General features: G+C 49.9%; 1 long non-coding RNA gene across 1 annotated transcript; it reads left to right on the top strand.

Moving 5' to 3' along the window:
* The first annotated feature begins 13,724 nt into the window (after positions 1-13,724).
* LOC107527158 (uncharacterized) lies at positions 13,725-18,959 on the top strand. Its single transcript, XR_001602240.2, has 3 exons — positions 13,725-13,756; positions 15,215-15,314; positions 18,776-18,959. It is a non-coding gene; the product is annotated as an uncharacterized LOC107527158 (long non-coding RNA).
* Positions 18,960-19,577: the final 618 nt, after the last annotated feature.

The raw sequence follows: 19,577 nt of genomic DNA, 5'->3' as shown, positions 1-19,577 counted from the left end.
GCAAACCAGGGTTTGGTGCCCTCCCACGCCACAGAAGAGCCTGTTCATGTCCACTCTGCACTCCTGCAGATGAGAGACCAGGGACGTGCACTGGGATTTGCAACACTGTTCTGCTTCTGAAAAGGAGCTGAGGCTGTTTGCGTTTAAAATACCCGTGTGGCATGTTAGAGCCCACACAGAGTCCGCGGCCGACTCTGAGGGGTGTCTGAGCATGTCCCGCAGTGAGTGGAGAGAACCGTTAAAATACCATTTGCATGATGAGCTCAAACACTCCCCTGCACCTAGTAGAGTCCAGAGAACAGAGCGCCCGCTTGGTGTTAAACTTTCGAAATATCAGCATCTTCGGTGCTGGCATCTGCATGGCACCTAGCGGAGTGGGTGCACCCAGGGGGAGCTCCTGGCACCAGGAGGAGGCAGCAGGCTCTGCTCGTGGTGGCCTCAGAGCCTGGCACGGGGGCGGCACCCACGCAGGAGGAGTGTTTGAAGGAAGCGGCTGGTTATTGGCACAGGCGGCAATGGGGAGGGAATTAAGCGAGCACGGTCTGAGTGCTTTGCTTATTAGAACCTGTGGAAGGGGAGAACTCGGCACAGATGATGCTTGAATGACGCCTCTTAATGTCATTAATCTGGAGCCACTTTTGACAAGAGCTCTCTGGAGAATGGCTGAAGGGCAGGGTTTGGGTTTTCCTGTTAACTGCACACCAGGCCGCGTGCTCTCGGCTGTGAGTCAGCACTGTTGCTGTTCTGTTCGGAAACTAAGGAGCCTAAGTGGTTTCACCTAAACGGTAAAAACCTGCTGCCACAGGAGATGAGCCTCCTCCCCACAGGCTGAGCCAACTCGGGAGAGACTCGATCTGCCCCAAAGGGAGGCGCCGAAGCCAGGAGGCAGCCTCCTCTCAGGGCTCAGACCACACGTGGCCGAGCGGGCGTCTGCAAAGGGCGCCTCGCTCTCTTTTTCTTTCCACATTTTAGAAGATTAGAGAAAATAAAGTTCGTGGGCCTATTCAGTTAAACCGACAAATTCGCGGCACTGCTTGAAAGAAAAGAGACAGGAATGGCGGTTCGCAGGGAAGGTGTTATTGCCGCCGCTCTGGGAGCTCTAGGGCTGCGAGGTGCCAGGACAGTGAGGACAGGTGTGTGCCACGTACCCTCCTCGGCCGAATCAGTGCTTTCTGTCTTCAGGACCCTGGTCGTCTTCCTCTTATTCCAGTTGGGAGACGACCGAGAGCAAAACTGGAACAGTAAGTAATGAGAGCCTGAGGGAACCAGTGTTTTAAGTTTCCTTTGAAGGGAATTATTAATTCCATTGGTTGTACATCGTTTTTAATAATTTAACATTTTTTCAGTTATCGCCGACATCGAGCAATATATTAGTTTCAGGTGTACAACCTAATGACTAGACATTTATATAATGTGCGAAGTGATCACCCCGATACTTCCACTGGTTTTAAGAAACAAATTCTGGTTCTGAAAAAAATATGCCTCTTGAATCAGCTGACATTTGCTAACACGTGTAGCAAATACTGGAACTGAGCAGAACTGGATTTTACGGACTGCGCGAGTTGTGAGCCAACTAATGACAGGGAAGCAGCAGGCTAAGAAGCGCTTCTCGTGGGACACGCTGGCCTGTGGGAGGTTCGTCCCCTTGTGACGGGGAATGGGAGGAAGATTTCGGCTGGAGTGGGGAGCGGAGGATGGCCTGGGAGGGAACTGTCCACTGTGTGCATTTCCATAATAGCTCAGGCATTTCATAACCGCGCAAACCCGATGTCATGAGAGATCAAGGAGAAGTTCCAGTAAGAAGTTTAACACACACGTCTGTCAGCATTCTTTCCGCCTTGCATAGCATTCGAGTGTTTGCATGAGAGGGAACTGCAGTTTTCATAGACTTCACACATCATAATATGATGATCAGGATGGCAGGGGCCCTGAGTAAGTGGGTGAGTTTGTTTTATAAAAAGATGACTTACAGAGAGAAGATGGGCTGGACGTCCCATAGCACCAGGCACGGGTGTCTCGGATTCACAGGTAGTGTTTTTCCCACAGACCACAGGGCAGCACCAAAGAAAACGGTCAAGGTCCTGAAATGGCCCAGGTCAGCCTTCCTTTCCTCCTCTCTGGGCAAGCGGGCATAGTTCATGTTTCTTGTTCTACAACAATTTTATGTGGTAGATCCGATGGTGTCCATGTCCACGTAAATCATTGCTGCTGTATGAGGACCACGGATACCACATCCCCGTGGTAGGGCAGCTGGTAGGCTCTGTACTTGTAAGAGAAACAAGCTCTGGGTTTCAGACTGGAACTGGCTTATCAAAGTTCCCAAACAGAGGTACCCCCTGGACATCTAGGGAACATTGCTTTGTGCTGACCAACCTCCATATTTGCAGCAGTTATTGGGCTTTGTGGCCATGGCAAGTCTTCTCAGAGGATCCACCCTCATCTTTCTGGCAGGAAGAATCATCCCAGTTCATGGTCTTTCCCACCTGTGGGTGTCAGGACCACACTGCCTGAGCCAGTCCACTGCTTCTTGCTCATGCAGGAGTGGGCGGGACGTCTGAACTGTGCCCCAACTTCCTCGCATCGCCTGTTGGCACGTCTGGTGGCCAGATGATGGCCTAACGGTCAGGGCACCTTGGATTGTCAACGGTCAGTGCTCCCTGCTGGTCACAGTTGCACCCGAAGGTGAGGCCTTTTCCAAAGGTATTCTTAGACCCTGCTCACCTGACAGGGGAAGGCCCACCCCCAGGCCTTTCATAAGTATATTGAGTTTTGAGCAGTAACAGTTTGGGGGAAGCAGTTAGTAGCTTTCATAATAATAGAACAGAGAGGCTGTAGGGTGGCTCAGAGCACATGGGGTTTCTGCCGTCAGAGGGAGCGTGATCGGCTCCTCACCATTTTATTTCAGACCCGGAGCCCCAGCGGCAGGTGGTTTCTGACCAGTTGTTGGCCAAGCCTTTGTTTCACACAGTCAGTCATGAGATAAGCTCAGATCAGTGTCAGCAATAACCTAGTCCAGGATTTAAAATGTTAACAAATAATGTAACCTGTTAAGGGTATGTGTAAGATACACAACATTTGTTTTAAATTTAAATCTTAACACTAGCAGCCCACTTTTGTTTTCTAGCACATTCCATTGACCTTATTTGTTCTGGTCCAGAGACTCTGATGGTGGGGATCTCGGCAGTAACATAGCATCCCAGACTCACTATCAAAAAAATAACGTTCTTAGTATTAACGCTCCTGGAAAGAGCAATAAAAGTTAAAGGGCTTGAAGGAAGGCAGCCACGAGGATTGAAGCTGTCTTTTCTCTAAGAGCCCTGTTCTCTAACCCCCATGGAGGAACCGAGAGTGGCAACCACCCTGAATGGAGAATCCTGTCGAAGACGGACCCACCACCAGGAATCTGTCCTTTATAAACAGGTCGAGGTGGAACATACGTATTCGTTCTACTAAAGTTTATCAACACCCAGACCCTGGCATGAATAAATGTGCATAAACATACACACGTACACACACCTTTAAAGAAAATCAGAGTGTGCCTTGAACATGAGAAAAAGGAGACTCGGCGATGCAGAGAAGAGGGGAGGGTCTGCAGGAGTCCGAGGTGGAGCCTTCAGCCTTCTGGGCTCAGGTGTCTCATGGAGGGGCCTTCATAGTGAACCCCCAAACCCAGTTTCCTCCTGCAAACCCTTATTCATTCCCTCCAGGGCAGGAGGGTGTATATGTGATTCATCACCATGCTTTAGAGTCGGTGAAGCCTAACATTCAGGAACAAATTAAGTTGGTGAGCGAAAGATCAGAGCGAAAAGATGCGACATCTAATTAGATCCAACCTACAAGGCATCTGGTGTTGCCTGGGAGAGAAACGGGCGTCTGTGGTGACATTTTCCACCCGGGTGCACAAATGCAGTAAGAGAACACCCACGGTCCACACAGACTGTGACGGCCATGCCCACACTGGGCTGCGGATGGGGAATCTCAAGGGCTTGGGGCTGGGAAATCGAAGGGAAAACTGGGAATCACGAAAGTTTCCATTGCTTTCCTGTGGGATTCCCATATACGGAGGCAGGCGCCCCGGAAGGAAGGTGAGTGGGTTTAGTCTGGTGACGGTGATTGGCATTCCTGCCCAAAGGCCATGCAAATCCAATGCCGATGAGTCAAATAGCAGGGCAGGCAGGTCAACCAAAAGCCTACACATTAGTGACCTTGCTGGGTGTGCGTCCTGATGTCTGTGGATACCTAAATGTTTAGAATCGTATCAACATGCGTACTTATGTACATATACAGTGAATATAGTATATACAGAAAAATATGTTGTGGAAAATGTATATAAAAGTAAAGACAATGGTATAATGAATTTCTCATGCACCCAAAACCCAGGTCAGCATTTCTCTATCGTGGTTTCTCTCGTACCTACTTCGCTCTTTCCCATTACTCCCCCTTTCTCATGATTTTGAAACAAATTCCAGGCATGGTATTATTGCATCCCAAATATTTCAGTGTTTGTCCCTAAAAGGCAAGAGCCCCTCTTTTATTTTTTATTTTTATTTTTTATTTTTTTATTATTATTTTTTAATATATCTTTATTGATTTCAGAGAGAGGAAAGGAGAGGGAGAGAGAGAGAGACAGAAACATCAATGATGAGAGAGTCACTGATTGAGCCCACAACCCGGGCATGTGCCCTGACTGGGAATCAAACCCCGATTGCCTGGATCCTAGGTCGATGCTCAACCGCTGAGCCACACCCGGCCGGGCAAGAGCCCTCCTTTTAAATATAACCACAATGCCATCATCACCCTGAAATCAGTAACTATAGGAATTTTACTTAACCTTAATCTTATTTTGTATAAACTTTCTCCCAGACAGAACCCTGGTTTTCAATGACATCTATAGTTACTCAATTTATTTACATCTCATTAAATATGTGACACACATACAGGCTTAATGCAGCCCCTCACAGTATAATTACTGAAAAAAAGTTTAAAATTTTTCCCACCTCTTTGTGCTGAGGGATGTATTTTCAAATTGCTGCATTTTATAATAATTTGGAATAGTTTCTATAAAAGTTCCATCCATTGCAACGACATTATTTCATTTCGCTTTCAATGTTTAGAGTTTTCTTCTTAAATTTAAATTTTGTTTTGTAATTATGTAAAATATTTACATAGCTCTGAAATCCAATCCACAGAACAGCTGATTTCCATGGAAATTTAACTTTTATTTCTGTCTCTCCCATAATACTCCCTCCCCATTTAGGTAACTTTTATCATTATTATTAATTATTATTAAGTTTAAAATAAATAAGCACATTCTGGCATAATTAAATAGTAGCACACTGTACATACTTTCCTTTACTGTGCTTCTTTTACATAACAGTTTATTCTAGAGATTATTCCATAGCAGTATACAGATAAATCAATCATACGTGTGATCAGTGCACAGAGTCCCATTGTGTCGATGTACATAGTTTATTAAATCCACCCACTGCAGTTATGAGTTGGATTGTGTCTTCACAGAAAAGGTATTTCACATCCTAACCCCTGGACCTGTGAATGCAACCTTATTTAGAAACGGGGTCTGTGCAGGTGTAACCAAGGTAAGCTGGAGTCATTCATACCGTAGGTGGACCCTAATCCAACATGACTGGTGTCCTTGCAGGAAAGAAAAGAGACTCCCAGGGAGAAGATGGCCTTGCAACAGGGGGAGGGAGATTGGACCGATGAAGCACCCAGCATTGCGGCAAACGCCAACGGCTGGAAAAGGCAGGAAGGGCGCCTCCCTAGCGGTCCCGGAGGCGCCTGGCCCTGCCGACCGACACCTTGATTTCAGACTTCGAGCCTTCGGAGCTCTGACACAGTAAGTTTTTGTGGTTCCAAGCCTCCCACTTTGTGGTAGTTTGTTGTGGCAACCCCGGGAAAGGAGTGCACCCACTGTGGCCACTCCAGTAGTTTCTAGTCCTTTGCGATTGCAGGGTTGCTGTGAAGAGCTTGGTAAATGACCATTTTGTGTTTTTGCCATTGCACTCTGGAAGGATTCTTGGCAATGGGATTGCTTGTCAAACGCTAAATGCATATGTAGTTTTGGGCGACACTGTCAACTTCCTGCCAAAAAATTCCCTTTTATCATTTGCATTGGCATCAATTATTTTCAAATGTGCCTATTGCCCCACAGGTAAATTTTTGCCCATCTGGTAGGTGAAAAATGGTTTCTCAATGTAGTTTTAATTTTAATTGTCTCTTATTGGTAAGGTTGGCCTTATTTTCATATGATTAACAGCCTTCAGTATTTCTCTCTTTGGTGAACTATGTGTTCATCTACCAAGCTCATTTTTCTAGGCCATAAATATCTCTTTTCCCCTATGTAGAAGTTATTTTTATATTGAAGTCATTAGTCACTTGAGTTATGTTGCAAATGTTTTCCCCAGTTTACTTGCTCTTTATTTATTGCTATCCTTAAAGCATTTTTATGATCTTTATTTCTTAAATTGAATGTTTTGATCGACAATCAGTCCTTGGAGAATGTGGAGGCCTTAATTAAGGATGGAAGCTAATTAGAGGGCTTTTCCATGGCCTATTTTGCTCAGTGGTTGGGGCATCAGCCCGCAGACCAAAGGGCCATGGGTTCGATCCCTGGTCAAGGGCACGTACCTTAGTTGCCAATTTGACCCCCTGCCCAGTCGGGGCATGTGAGGGAGGCAACCAGTCAATGTGTCTCTCACGTCAATGTTTCTTTCTCTCTCTCTCCCACTCTCTAAAAGATCAATGGAAAAAATATCCTCGGGTGAGAATTAACCAACCCCTCCCCCCAAAAAAAACCCTAAATTAAAAAAATAATAATATAGAGGACTTTTGGGGCAGTTTAACTTTTGTAAACCTTATTGCATAGTATCAGTTCCATGTTAAAGCTGGTTTTGAAGAAGCCAGACTCAGTCCTCAGCTCTGTGGCCACAGCACCTGGGCAAGGTAAGCAAGGGGATTACAACTTTCTCGTTAGTGTTGGGTGTGTGGGCAGAAAGTACCAGGTTACCTGTCATTAAGGAGTGAATCATCAGTTACACATTTAAAAATGCATTCAATTTTTAAAACGTATTCCATTGACATTTAAGCATAGCATATGTATACTTTAACTCTCCAGCTTTTATCATACGCCAGAAATTTATTAAGTCTGTGACATTTAAACATATGTCTTCTTCCAAGTGAACCTGTCGTCTCGGTCGGACCCTGCACGGAGTGACCTCTGTGACCTCGAGCTTCCGCCCGCCCCCCGGAGGAGGTGGCTGGAAGGAAGTGTCCCCAACGCCCGTTCCAGCTCTACCTGTGTTCACCTGCTTCTGGGATGAGGGTCTGACGTGTTTCCCTAGAAAGCCCTCGATCCAGTTCTGCCTCCCTTATTGTACTTTCAACTTGGACCAAAGAATCCGTTTCAGCGCCTCCTGGTTGATTGACACAGAAGCTCGTTTCTCACATGGTCCATCTTCCTCCTGAGATGGCCCGAGTGTCCATGCACAGGAGGGCGTTGTTTCCGGAGTGGAGGGAGGGCAGGGGTGGGCCTGACGCGTGAGCACCTGTGTGTACAGGTGTAGGTAGGTGCCGCGCACACCTGGCGAAGTCGATCGGGAGGAGCCGCCATCGTCTTCCTTCCTCTGGGGACACGGATGAGCAGGAGGCGGGACAGCAGGCACCCCTGTGGGGACGTCCTTACTGACAACCGCCGCTGCCCATTTCGCAGGTAAAACCTCTGTGAGCGCTGAGCATGCGGGACAGAAGGGCCCCACGGGACAGAAGGGCCCCCTGGGACAGAAGGGACCCCACAGGACAGAAGGGCCCCACGGGACAGAAGGGCCCCACGGGACAGAAGGGCCCCACGGGACAGAAGGGCCCCCATGGGACAGAAGGGACCCCACGGGACAGAAGGGCCCCACGGGACAGAAGGGCCCCACAGGACAGAAGGGACCCCACGGGACAGAAGGGCCCCACGGGACAGAAGGGCCCCACGGGACAGAAGGGCCCCACGGGACAGAAGGGACCCCATGGGACAGAAGGGCCCCACGGGACAGAAGGGCCCCACGGGACAGAAGGGCCCCACGGGACAGAAGGGCCCCAAGGGACAGAAGGGACCCCATGGGACAGAAGGGCCCCACGGGACAGAAGGGCCCCACGGGACAGAAGGGCCCCAAGGGACAGAAGGGACCCCACGCCCGCCTCCTGCCTATTCTTTGCCTTCACCTAAGTCGTATGTAAACCGTAACTTTATGTTTACTGTTACCTTTGGGCCAAGGCCTCAAGCTCCGTAAGAACAAGGATCCAGTTTTATTTATTTTGAACTAGTGGACACCTCAGGAGCTTTTTCTTTCATCTTTATTGCATTTTAGACCGGAATGCACTGTTTAGTAGCCGCAGTAAATTTAACAAGTGACCGCATCATGGGGGCCCCTGTCCACGGCTGCACCTGTGCGGCGTCGCGGGCCCGGCTGCATCTGAAGCCGATGGGGGCAGGTGCGGGCGGGCCGGGTGCGGGTGCGTGGAGGTGCCGCCCGGCAGGTGCCCCTGAGGCCCGGTCGGGACCCGGGGTCCACGCGGTCTGCACCCCTGCTCCTCTAGAGGCCCCGGGCCGGGTGCGAGCTGGGGGAGTGCCTCCGGGAAGCGGCCCCGCAGAGGTGGGGGGACGGGCGCCGGGTCGCGGTGCGTGGTCCTGCGTGGGCTCCCTCAGGGCCCACCGGCGTCAGTACAAGTCCCAGGGCTTCCCCGTGACCTTGGCGAGGCCGTCACCCCGCGGCTGGAAAAGGGCCGCAGGCACCGGCCGGGGGGCCTGGAGGAGCCGGGGTCCCGCTGCGTCGCAGGGTGGAAAACAGCCCGGGACCCAAAGAAAGGAGCAGCCAGGACCTTACACACCCGAGATCACCTCCAGGGAACGAGCCTGCTTGTCTCTGCCAACCACAGACCTTTGTGTCCATATCATTTATTTGCTTCCTGGCAAAGAGATTTGCCAAAATAATCTTCATGAATATGCCCATGCCCACAGCTACCAGCAGCTCACTTTGTCCAGGTGTTAAATTTAGACACGAGTCCCTGTAGGCTTGGCTTTGGACGGGTGAGTTTATTATTTAGGGCTGACCATCCGTTTTGGACCACAGGTATACGCGGACAATAGTTTATTCTGCTACTCAATAGGTCCTGATCGTTAGCCTTGTTCATTAGTTTATTTGGGAATATCAAATCCTAGGACTCACGAGCCGCAGGTTCTCATTGTCGCCACCGTTCCTGGGCCACGGGAAAGAGCTGGGGCTTCAGCAGAAGGACACGAGAGAGCAGCTGTCCCCTCACCCTACAGCGCACTGGGAGTTTAAAAACTTGTTTCTCTTAAGTTCTCCTTGGTCAATTTCTTAAACAATGGACCACAATGAAACTTCGAGGGTTTTTCTTGGGGCACTTGCCACGTGTGTGACAGGGCCTTGCGCCCCTGTCATTGGGTAGCTGGGTTTCCACTGGGCTGCAGCAGGTGGTGCTTAGGAGACATCCTTACACCCCCACGGACGTAGAGAGCGTGCGTCTCGTTTGCGGACCAGCGCGAGGACGTCGCTGCAGCAGCGTCCCCACCCTCGTTTCACCGCGGCAGAGACCACAGCTCCCCCACACAGCCCCCCTCCTGACAACCCCCTGCCCTCCTTTGTGAGACGCCCGGAGTCACTGGAGGCGGCCAGGAGTTTCCACTCGGCAGCCGGTGACCCCGTCCTCGCTCTGAGAGACGTTTTCCAAACCTGGAGCTGGCTGAGCATAAGAAAACGCACATCAGATTCCAGGTACTGGTTCATCTCATCCTCAGATGCCTCCTGGCTGCTGTGCAAACTGACATATCAGTTAAGCAAGCGGCCCCGAGAGAACAAAACCTGCCTTTCCCAGCAGGCTGTATTCACCGCGGAGGAGGCCCGGCGGTCTGAATGGTATTTTAAGTCTCAAAATAACCCATGGGAATGTGTGAGACCCAACTCTTCTCCAAACCTCTCCAGGTTGTTGGTGGACTTGCCTCTGGTGCCCCAAGACCCTTGCGCCCTGTTCGTCCGCATGTCGTGGGGGCAGGTCCAGGGGACTCCGCTGGACAGAGCATCACAATACCATAAAACTGTCCCATAGCCTGTTTCCAAGACACTCAGCTGGGGCAGCTGGTCTCCGGAAAAGGAAGTGGGCTCGGAGGTGGAGGCAGTTCCTGAGTTTAAACCTCAGCGTTTCCACTGCTCAGCACCGTGGCCTCAGGCCCACTCCCGCAGCCTCCGTTTCTTCATCTGTAAACCGGGGTCAGAAAGCTCACCTTAGAGAATTTCTATGACTCCATTTTTCTTAGGATGCATGTGCTATGTCTCCACCGTAGGCTTATTTAGTGGAAACAACATTTTAAAAAAATCTTTATTGTTGAAAATATTACAGGCGTCCCCTTTTTCTCCCTCTACTTCCCCCCCCCACTCCTGCCCCCTCCCCGGACCTGCAGCACAGTGTTGTCTGTGTCCACGGGTTATGCGTAGATGCATATAAGTTCTTTGGTTAATCTCTTCCCCCCCCCCCGCCAGAGATTCCTCGGTTCGTTGCATGTCTCCACATCTCTGGATCTGTTTTGTTCATCAGTTTATTTTGTTCATCAGGAAAGAACATTTTTAAAGCTGCAAGAACAGAGACAAGAAGGCAGACAGCCCAAGCGGTGGGGAAGGACGGAGTTGGCTCTACTAAAGCAAGTCTTTTCAGGGTGTCACCCGTTCAGGGCGTTTAGTCAGAGCTGATTTCTGTACAAATAACCTGACCAGCTAATCTAACCAACTAAATAAAACTGCCGCATAATCACTCGCTGTGGTTTAATCTGTGGAAGTTACTAAAATGTAGAGCTTGACCATTTCATGGAACTCAGGCTCTTTGTTTGACGGGTGGAAGAAAGGATGGTTGGGGGAGAGGGGCTTTCGCAGGACCTAGAGGTGCCAGCTCCATGCCCAGCACCCTGACTCACGCTCCTGACACCCATGCTGGTGACAACACATTCAGAGCCGTGCTTAGAGCCACGGCCTTCGGGTTGCTGGCAGTCATGCAGCCACTGAAGGACACACCAAGCTGGCTTTTGCCTCAGGTGCCTGAATTCGTGTCACGGTCCCGTGGGGTGACTGGGAAACCCTCTGATACTAGCTTTTCAAGTTCCTGCTAACGTGCAGGTATTGGCTTGTCCATTGGGGGCCTAACCTTTCTCACAGTTCACGTCCCTAAGCTGCACCCCCACCTCTCATCCTATCCCTGCCTGGATACAGAGAAAGAAGTTTGCTTTCCTTTTAAAATTTGCTTCCTTTGGCCATAGGCTTCATAACATCAAGTAGTAACCTAACAATGTGAGGTTGATCCATTCGGGTCACGGTAATTAATTATGAACAACTCTCTCTTATTCTGGCCTCAACATTTATCCTCCGGCCCTCTAGCCTCAAACCCAATGATTGGCCTTTACAACGTGAAAGAAATAGCTTCCCTTTGCTTTTTTATGGGTTTAATTTTTTGACTCAAAGGACTAAGTAAAAGCCATTTAAACAATCACCAGAAAGCTCCAGCCCACTTCCTGTGCGCTTCCTTTAATCATAGCCTCAGGCTCATTAAGCCTTATCTGCGAGAAAAGACGTGGCCCAACATTTCCTCTCCATCAGGCTTTGGCCCAAGACCATCCACAGAATGAAGGCGTTTGAGTGAGGGCCAAGCCGCAGCCCCGGCCGCGTCGGAGGACAGCGAGCTGATGCGCCCCAGTCGCCGGGGCCTTGCCCAGCAGGAAGCCGGAGCTCCTGGGAAGACACGGGCACAGGATTTGTAAGGTGAGGGCTGCGGGCGAAGGACACTGGTTGTGTGGCACGTACTTCAGGGCTGGGCTCCACGTCAGTGGCCTTGGGCCAGGAGCGTGTGCAGGGGGGCCCTCAGGACGGGGACGAGACGAGGCAAACACTCTCTCGTCTCTCTCCGCTCTCACGGGCGCGTGCCCTCCTCCGATGGAAGTGAGCGGGTAGAAGGAAGGGACTCTCAGGTTTATTGAGATCCGTTGTCCAGACTGCGGGGTTCCAGTGTCTCCCTCGACCTGTGCCCACCTGTCCATCCGTGCCCCGGGACGGTCCCCTGACATGCAGTGTGACGCCACCCAGCTGCGGGCAGGAGACACCTAGTCCCTCGCCTGTGACATGTGACAGGAAGGTGGTGATCAGCACGTGCCTTGCTCGAGTGACAGCATTTGGGTTTGCATGGTACCCAAACTCTATCAGGTTTCATCTGAAATGACGTTTGAGCAAAATTAACCTGTTTGGTATGAGCTGAGTATGTGGCTGTTTCTTTTGAGGATACGAGACCTATAAAGGAGTAAGTCAGTCTCCCCCCTCATCTCTGTCTCTGTAGAGATTTACTATTTTACCTCAAGATAGTACAGCTACAGTGAATACTCCTGGATATTATTTCCTAGAGGGTTATCCTACCCCAGGAAATTATAAACCTCCAGTTAAGAAGGTAAACAACTAACCGATTGGACGCCACTTTATTTCAATATTTATTATAAAGCATATCCAAGGGTGACAACGAAGCTATTTTCTCTAAAACAGAGAAGTATTCCAAACAAAACATAGGTGCCGCCTTCCAGTCCTTAAGCCACAGACGGTGACTTCTGTGCACCCCCATTTGCACATTGAGATGACCAAAGCAAGGCCCCCTGACGTGAGATTGTGCATGCGCCCGTGGAGCTTGTGCTCTGCTGCCCTGACTCCTTTTCTGGGGACGTGGGTCGGGGGCCGCTGGGGGGGAAGAGTATGAATGAAAAGAGCAGGCATGCCGAGAACTTGACCAGAGGGACCACAAAGGTCACGTTCAGTTGTGAAAAAAGAGAAAATCAGAAGTTAAAGGAGGCAAGCTGAGGTCTCCTCGTTGCTGGGAGACCGACAGGATCTGGGGTTGATGGACATTTCCCTGCCCGCCTCCCCGGTTCTGAAATCTGGATCCAGGTACTTCCAGGGGAGCTGACTGCAGTCTGCCCCGGGAACCCTCCTCTGCTGGACTGAACCAACCAGAGCTCTGTCCCCAGCTCAGAGGGTTGGCAGTGCCCGCAGGTGACCTCAGCTGCCCCGAACGTTCCCTGGGATGCTGAGTCAAGGACCCTCTCCTTCCACGGCAGACGCAGGTGGTAAAGGCGCCCTCGGAGCTGCTGGCAGCCTTCCCAGGACCGTGAGGCGAGGTTCTGCCCACATAAAATAATGCGAGGAAGTGGAGCTGGGCAGGAGCAAGAGCTGAGGGTTGGCTATGAAATCAAGCCTGGATTAAGTATCACCCAGAAGAGCCCAGTGTGAGGCTTGTTGAGCCAGTGAATCAATAAGTATCCTCTTGTTGGTGCCAGTTTTGCCCAGGTTTTTGGATTCCTGCCCTGAAGGCATTCTAGCAAACTGTGAGTCTGCATCACATCTCTCAGCCCTGTCACACCCGACCCCACCTTCTTCCTCAGCTACCAGCTGACCTTGCAGACACAGCCGCGCCAGGACCCATGGTGGGCATCGGTGGGCATCCTCCCTGGAGGCCGGCGCTCCGAGGAGGCCCGAGCTCTGGATCCCCAAGGCTCTGCCCAGATCCTGCTGCTGCACAAACTGCAGAGATCCCCGCGTATTCCTGTCCCTGGGGCCGGACAGACTGACGGCTCCTGGCAGGGCAGACAACTAGAGAGAAAATTGTACAAGGAGCTAAGGAAGAGCTGGAGGACCAGGAAACAGGACCGAAGGTGACGTGAATTTGAAAAGAGAATGGCAATCCAGTTTCCCAGTGTGGAGGGGACACCTGGGAGGACTGGTGAAGGTCACACACCCGAGCGGAGCGCGTCTGTGCCTCACAGAGGCCACAACCTGGCTGCCCACCCGTCCACTGTGCGGCCTCTGTCCTGCCCCCGCAAACGGGCCCCAGGACTAGATGGGAGTCTGTGGAGAGTTACTGTGCCCCTCAGTTTACCCCCTTCCTGGGACATGAGGAAGATGCAACCACGGGGGGTGGACAGCAACTGCGGTCTTCAGGGGTCCCCCAAGTGGACCTGCCCAGGAGCCCCTGGTGCTTCCTCTGTCCCCTCACAGCCCCCAGGGCATCTCCCAGTCTCTCCTTCACCAGCGTGAAATCCAGGCACATACTCGACTCGATTCTAAAGCACCATTGCCCACAGCAGAATATTGTGACATTCGGTCATCAGAAAATTCAACCGTTCACTCAGTTTATTTTTCTTTCTAAAAAGTCTTATTCAATCTTAGGACATAACAAAGATAGGAATTTTTAAGTTTTTTGATGTGAAGTGTGCATGTAACCACTAAAAAAATAGAAATGAGATGTGTAAATAGTAGAGAGAAAAGAATGACAGAGCTTAACCAGTTTAGTGAAAAGCAAAGAAAATCAGCGGCACAAAATAAGATGAAAATAAATATATCAGTGGTTATAGTAATCATGAATGTATTAAACTCACCAGTTAAAAAAGAACTATTTTAAAAAATAAGGTGTTTTTTTAAACAATGTATCTTTATTGATCTCAGAGAGAGGAAGGGAGAAGGAGAGATAGAAACATCAATGATGCGAGTCATTGATCGGCTGCCTCCTGCATGCCCCCGACTGGGGATCAAGCCCCCAACCCGGGCATGTGTCCTGAACGGGAATCGAACCTCGATCTCCTGGATCCTATGTCGATTCTCAGCTGCTGAGCCATGTCTGGCCTGGCTAAAAAATAGGTTTCAATAAATCCAGCTATATACCACTTATGAAATACACACTTAAAATATAAAGATAGAGAAAACCAAAAATAGAGAAATAAATAGAAGACAGACCAATCAATCACTAAGAAATACTAATATCGAGAGAGAGTTTATGGAGCTAACGTTGTCAGGGATACGGTGCTTATCACGTAGTCACAAATGACACAGGCTACTGAGAACTCCTCCTTCAGCCAAGGGGCCCAGGCCTGAGAACGAAGGGACACGAGTTTCATCCTAATTCTGTAGCCACCTCCCTGTGTGGCTCCCAACCTGGCCACATTCTCTAAACCTGGAAATCAGTGTGAAATTATTCCTGCTGTTCACCCGCTGATCCCAGAGTTCTCTGTAGGATGAATTAGGTAGGCTAGAAACGCCAACCTAAAACCACAAAAATGTCAAGTTTTTACAAGAAAATGTTCTCCTAACTCAATTCATTTTTCATGGATTTTTAGGATCATGAACGGAAGTAAACAAGCTGCCCATGGCCGGGTTTAGGTCTAGGCTTGACCTCAACTTGCCCGTCCTAAAGCAGAAATGGAAATACGGTCGCAGGTAAGACATCTGCCAGGGAAGGTGAAATAGCAGCATAACGACTGCGAGAGTGTCTGTGTGTGCGTGTGAGTGTGTGTTTGTGTGGGGGTGTTTCTATGTGAGTGCGTGTCTGTGTGTCTCTGTGTGCATGTGCATGTGTGTGTGTCTGTGTGAGTGTGTGTGCATGTGTGTGTGTGACTGTATATGTCTGTGTGTGTGTGAGACTATGTGTGTGACTGTGTGTCTGTGTGTGCATGTGTGTGTGCATGTGTGTGTGTGTGACTGTGTGTGACTGTGTGTGTGCGTGTGTGTGTGTGACTGTGTGTGCATGTGTGTGCGTGTGAGTGACTGTGTGTGTGCGTGTGTGTGTGTGTGTGACTGTGTGTGTGTGAGACTGTGTGTGACTGTGTGTGTGCATGTGTGTGCGTGTGAGTGACTGTGTGTGTGCATGTGTGTGTGTGTGTGACTGTGTGTGTGTGTGACTGTGTGACTGTGTTTGTGCATGTGTGTGAGTGTGCCTGAATGTGTGCGTCTGTGAGTGTGGGTCTGTGTGTCTCTGTAGATGTGAAACGCACACACGACAGCTTGAAGAGACCTGGCGGGCAGAGGCTGGTTACAACGTGTCTGTCCCGCAGCTGCAGCGGGAAAATTCACAGGTTGGACGATCTGCATAAAGACTTAACGACATGATAAAATTAGACGTCTTTTACATAAGGTGTCACTTCAACGATTGGTTTTCCCAGTGTCAACCTTTCAGGTTGCAAAACGTGCAGTTCCTGAGGGAGATGGTGGCGCAGTTTCTCGCCTGCCCGGTGACCTCCCGTCCACTGGCTGGCAGTCCCGCTGAGAGGACAGGGAGTGCAAGGAGGGGACCCGGGGACCTGGAGACAGCAGGTGCCGGAGCCGAGGGCGGGCACGGACCAGGAGACGCCAGGAGGGGCGACATTCTGAGCTGTGCCTTGTGCGGGGAGACTAGCGTTAGGGGGATTGGGGGGTCACCTGTCCCCTGCAACAGAGGTCGTGGGCTCTGGCTGAGGGTTTGGTTCACGCGTTGGGGGCAGACACATCCTCAGTTTCATCTTTCAGAAGCAGAGAGGTAGAGCGTTCTCCACCCACCCCCGCAGGCTGTGGGCAGATGCCAGGCCCAGACGGAGCCTGTGCACAGGCTCACGGCTCTGCCATTTATAAAGCCGAGCCGTCAGATGCAAATAGGTCTGAATGCGTTTTCCTTCCAAGTGAAACTTGAGAAATTAATCTGTCGTTTTCACTTTGAGGCTGAAATCTGTATGTTGCACAAGTGGAGCCTGGTTGCCTCTCTCCACTTCTTATGCTCTTATGTAAAGAGCAAGCTTTCCCAGAAATAGATGACAAACTTCGCACATCCGAGGTGCGGAGCAGAATTCCTGCAGATTTAAAGAACTTGCTTCCTTGGAGGAGTAATGTGATCGGTTGGCTGTTCTCCAAACAGCGATATTTCCGCTGGAGTCCTTGGCGAGATGGGCAAAGGGAATCTACAGGGAGCCAAGGGGGTAGTTCAAGCCCACAGAGAGCTCAGGGAAACCCAGGTTCCTAATCTACTCTCCCTCTCAACGGCCCGCTGCAGTTCTTTAGACAAATTAAAGGACCAATGGATATGCATTTCTTCAGTCACAGTGCACTTGGTAGACATTCGGGCACAACCCATGTGTCAGGCGCGGGGTTGGGGCTGGAGAAGGCAAAGCTACGGCCAAGCCTCTCCTTTCAAAGAATTCTGCTCTCGAGAGCCTGACACAATGAAAACGCTGCTTATTAATATCATTACTATCCTGAAATATAATAAATGTTTTAATCTAGGTGTCGCGGGGTTTAGGGAGAGCCGGGGAGAGGAGGCACTTACCTGTACTCAGTGGGTGAGGGTAAGGTAAATACGGGGGGAAGGAGAAGACATTCTAACAGGAAAACCAGGGTGGGGTTGGGGGCACACACTTCTGATGTCAGTGAAAGCGCCCTTTGTTCTTTCCTTAACATCTTTATTGTTGAAAGTATTACAGACGTGCCCCCCTTTCTCCCATTTTCCCCCCTTCCACCCGCACACCCCAGGCCTTCACCCCATTACTGTCTGTGTCCATGGGTTGTGCGTATACTCATATAAGTTCTTTAATTAGTCTCTCCCACCCACTCCCCCACCTCCACCGTCCCTCTGAGATCCCTCAGTCTGTTCTCTGTGTCTCTGGATCTATTTTGTTCATCAGTTTATTTTCTTTATTAGATTCCACAAGAAGTGAGATGATGTGATGTTTGTCTTTCTCTGCCTGGCTTATCTCACTTAGCATGATACTCTCCAGATCCCTCCATAATGTCCCAAAGGGTACGAGGTCCTTCCTCTTTACAGCTGCGTAGTATTCCATGGTGTGAATGTCCCACAGCTTTTTTATCCACTCATCTACTGACGGGCACTTGGGCTGTTTCCAGATCTTAGCTATAGTAAATTGTGCTGCTATGAACATAAGGGGGCATAAGTTCTTTCTGATTAGTGTTTCGGGTTTCTTAGGACATATGCCTAGAAATGGGATCACTGGGCCAAACGGCAATTCCATTTTTAATTTTTTGAGGAACCTCCGCAGTGTTTTCCACAGTGGCTGCACCCGTCTGCCTTCCCACCAGCAGGGCACTTTCCCTCCACATTACACCCTTTGTTCCTATTTGGGGAAATTTTCACTGTCTTCTCCATGGGCTTTAAAATAGTAGAGTTGAAAGCAGTGAACTAAATTTTATCACCATGGTTGTTAAAAGCGAACAAGCTGCAGTAGTAGCTCTCTCATCACAAATTGGAAGCCTTTCCTGGACAGTCACCCTAACCAGGCGGCCGTGTTTGAAACTTTGCTTTTGGGTGTCCTCTAAAGGCCGAAGCCCCAGTGGTATGAAATAAAGATATTCTGATAAAACAGATTAATGTTTAGGTCAACTAATCTGACAGTTACCTTCAAACATAAATTCCAACTCGGTGAGAGGATCCTTTGAGGCCCAGCCTGATTTCTTGTCTCTGAGTTTGAACATTTACCGGCCTGACCAGCTTCCCGTCTCCAGCACAAACTCTCACCTCCAGGCAGAGGTGTTTACGGAGCCCCGGCCTAGAGCCGGAGACACGGCTTTGACCTTGAAGCCTGGTTCTGGAATCTGGGAGCCTGCCTGCAGCTCAGACACCACCTTGGATCTCTGTTCCTATAACAGCACCTTTTCTTGTTCTCACGTTTGGGGATTAGTTTTGAAAGTGTCCACTGCAGAGTCCGCCCCTGAGAACTCGTCCTTGTCTGGGGTCTGCTCCCTGAGGAGAGAGGTTCTTAGCTACACCCTGATCACCACGGGATCCTGGCGTCCTTGTCATCAGCCCCCAACTGCGCTTGGAGAATCCCTCTGCTCTGGCTCACGAGCCCTTGATATGAACTGTGGTTTGAGCACCGCATGTTGGCTGTGGCGTTGAGATACTGTGTTTTTCCTACCAGACTAAAATTCCTCACGGCAGCAGGACCAAGGCTTTTCCTTGTAAGCTTCCACCCTGCATCGGTTTTGCTATTTTTAAGAACATGAGCTGAGCCCACAAAGGTGAGCGAACCAAGTGTTATTAAACCAAAACAGGATTCTGAGTTAGCTGTGCCACCCCCTGCCTGGGCATCGCCGCCTCCGCCCTCTGGCTCAGTGAACGCCTGGATCCAGCTCTCACTTTCCACCCAGGTGATAATTGGGCCTCAGCTGTTATTTTCTATCTCGTTTATTCCTGTGGGATCTTCTAAACTATGCATTTCCCTTTCTCCTGTTTCTGTTCAGATAAAATCAAGACCACCTGGCTCTGAAGGCTCAGGCTCACCTGCCATGTGGTGACGGGAGGGTGCAGCTCTAGGTCCGAGATGTCCTAGTTCATCATACCTGACCCTGCACACCTGGCCACCACGTGTCACCGTCCGCTATCCTGTTCTGGCAAATTGTAAGGACTTAATAAATATTTGCAAATAAATTTATAAATACATAAAGCCCATTTCAGGTAAAAATAACACATATCTCGAGATACAGTTTCCATCCCTACCCCCGCCTTTTACACCTTCCTTTAATTCACATCCTGCTTAATTCTACAGAGCTTCCCTGAAGATTAGTGTGAACGGTACTATCTTAGTCCTTCAGAGAGAGGCTGCAAGGACTCGAGGTTGGATTTGAAGAGATTAAGTAATGAAATATTTATTTGTTGTGCCTTTCTTAGACCAATTGTCTCCTTGATTGGCCAAATACTCTCTTATTTGGATGCCTGCTAAA

Source organism: Miniopterus natalensis, chromosome 3 (genome assembly GCF_054644295.1).
Source record: "Miniopterus natalensis isolate mMinNat1 chromosome 3, mMinNat1.hap1, whole genome shotgun sequence".
Classification (NCBI taxonomy): domain Eukaryota; kingdom Metazoa; phylum Chordata; class Mammalia; order Chiroptera; family Miniopteridae; genus Miniopterus; species Miniopterus natalensis.
Note: the sequence above shows the minus strand (reverse complement) of the source record. Positions and strands in the feature narration are given on the sequence as shown.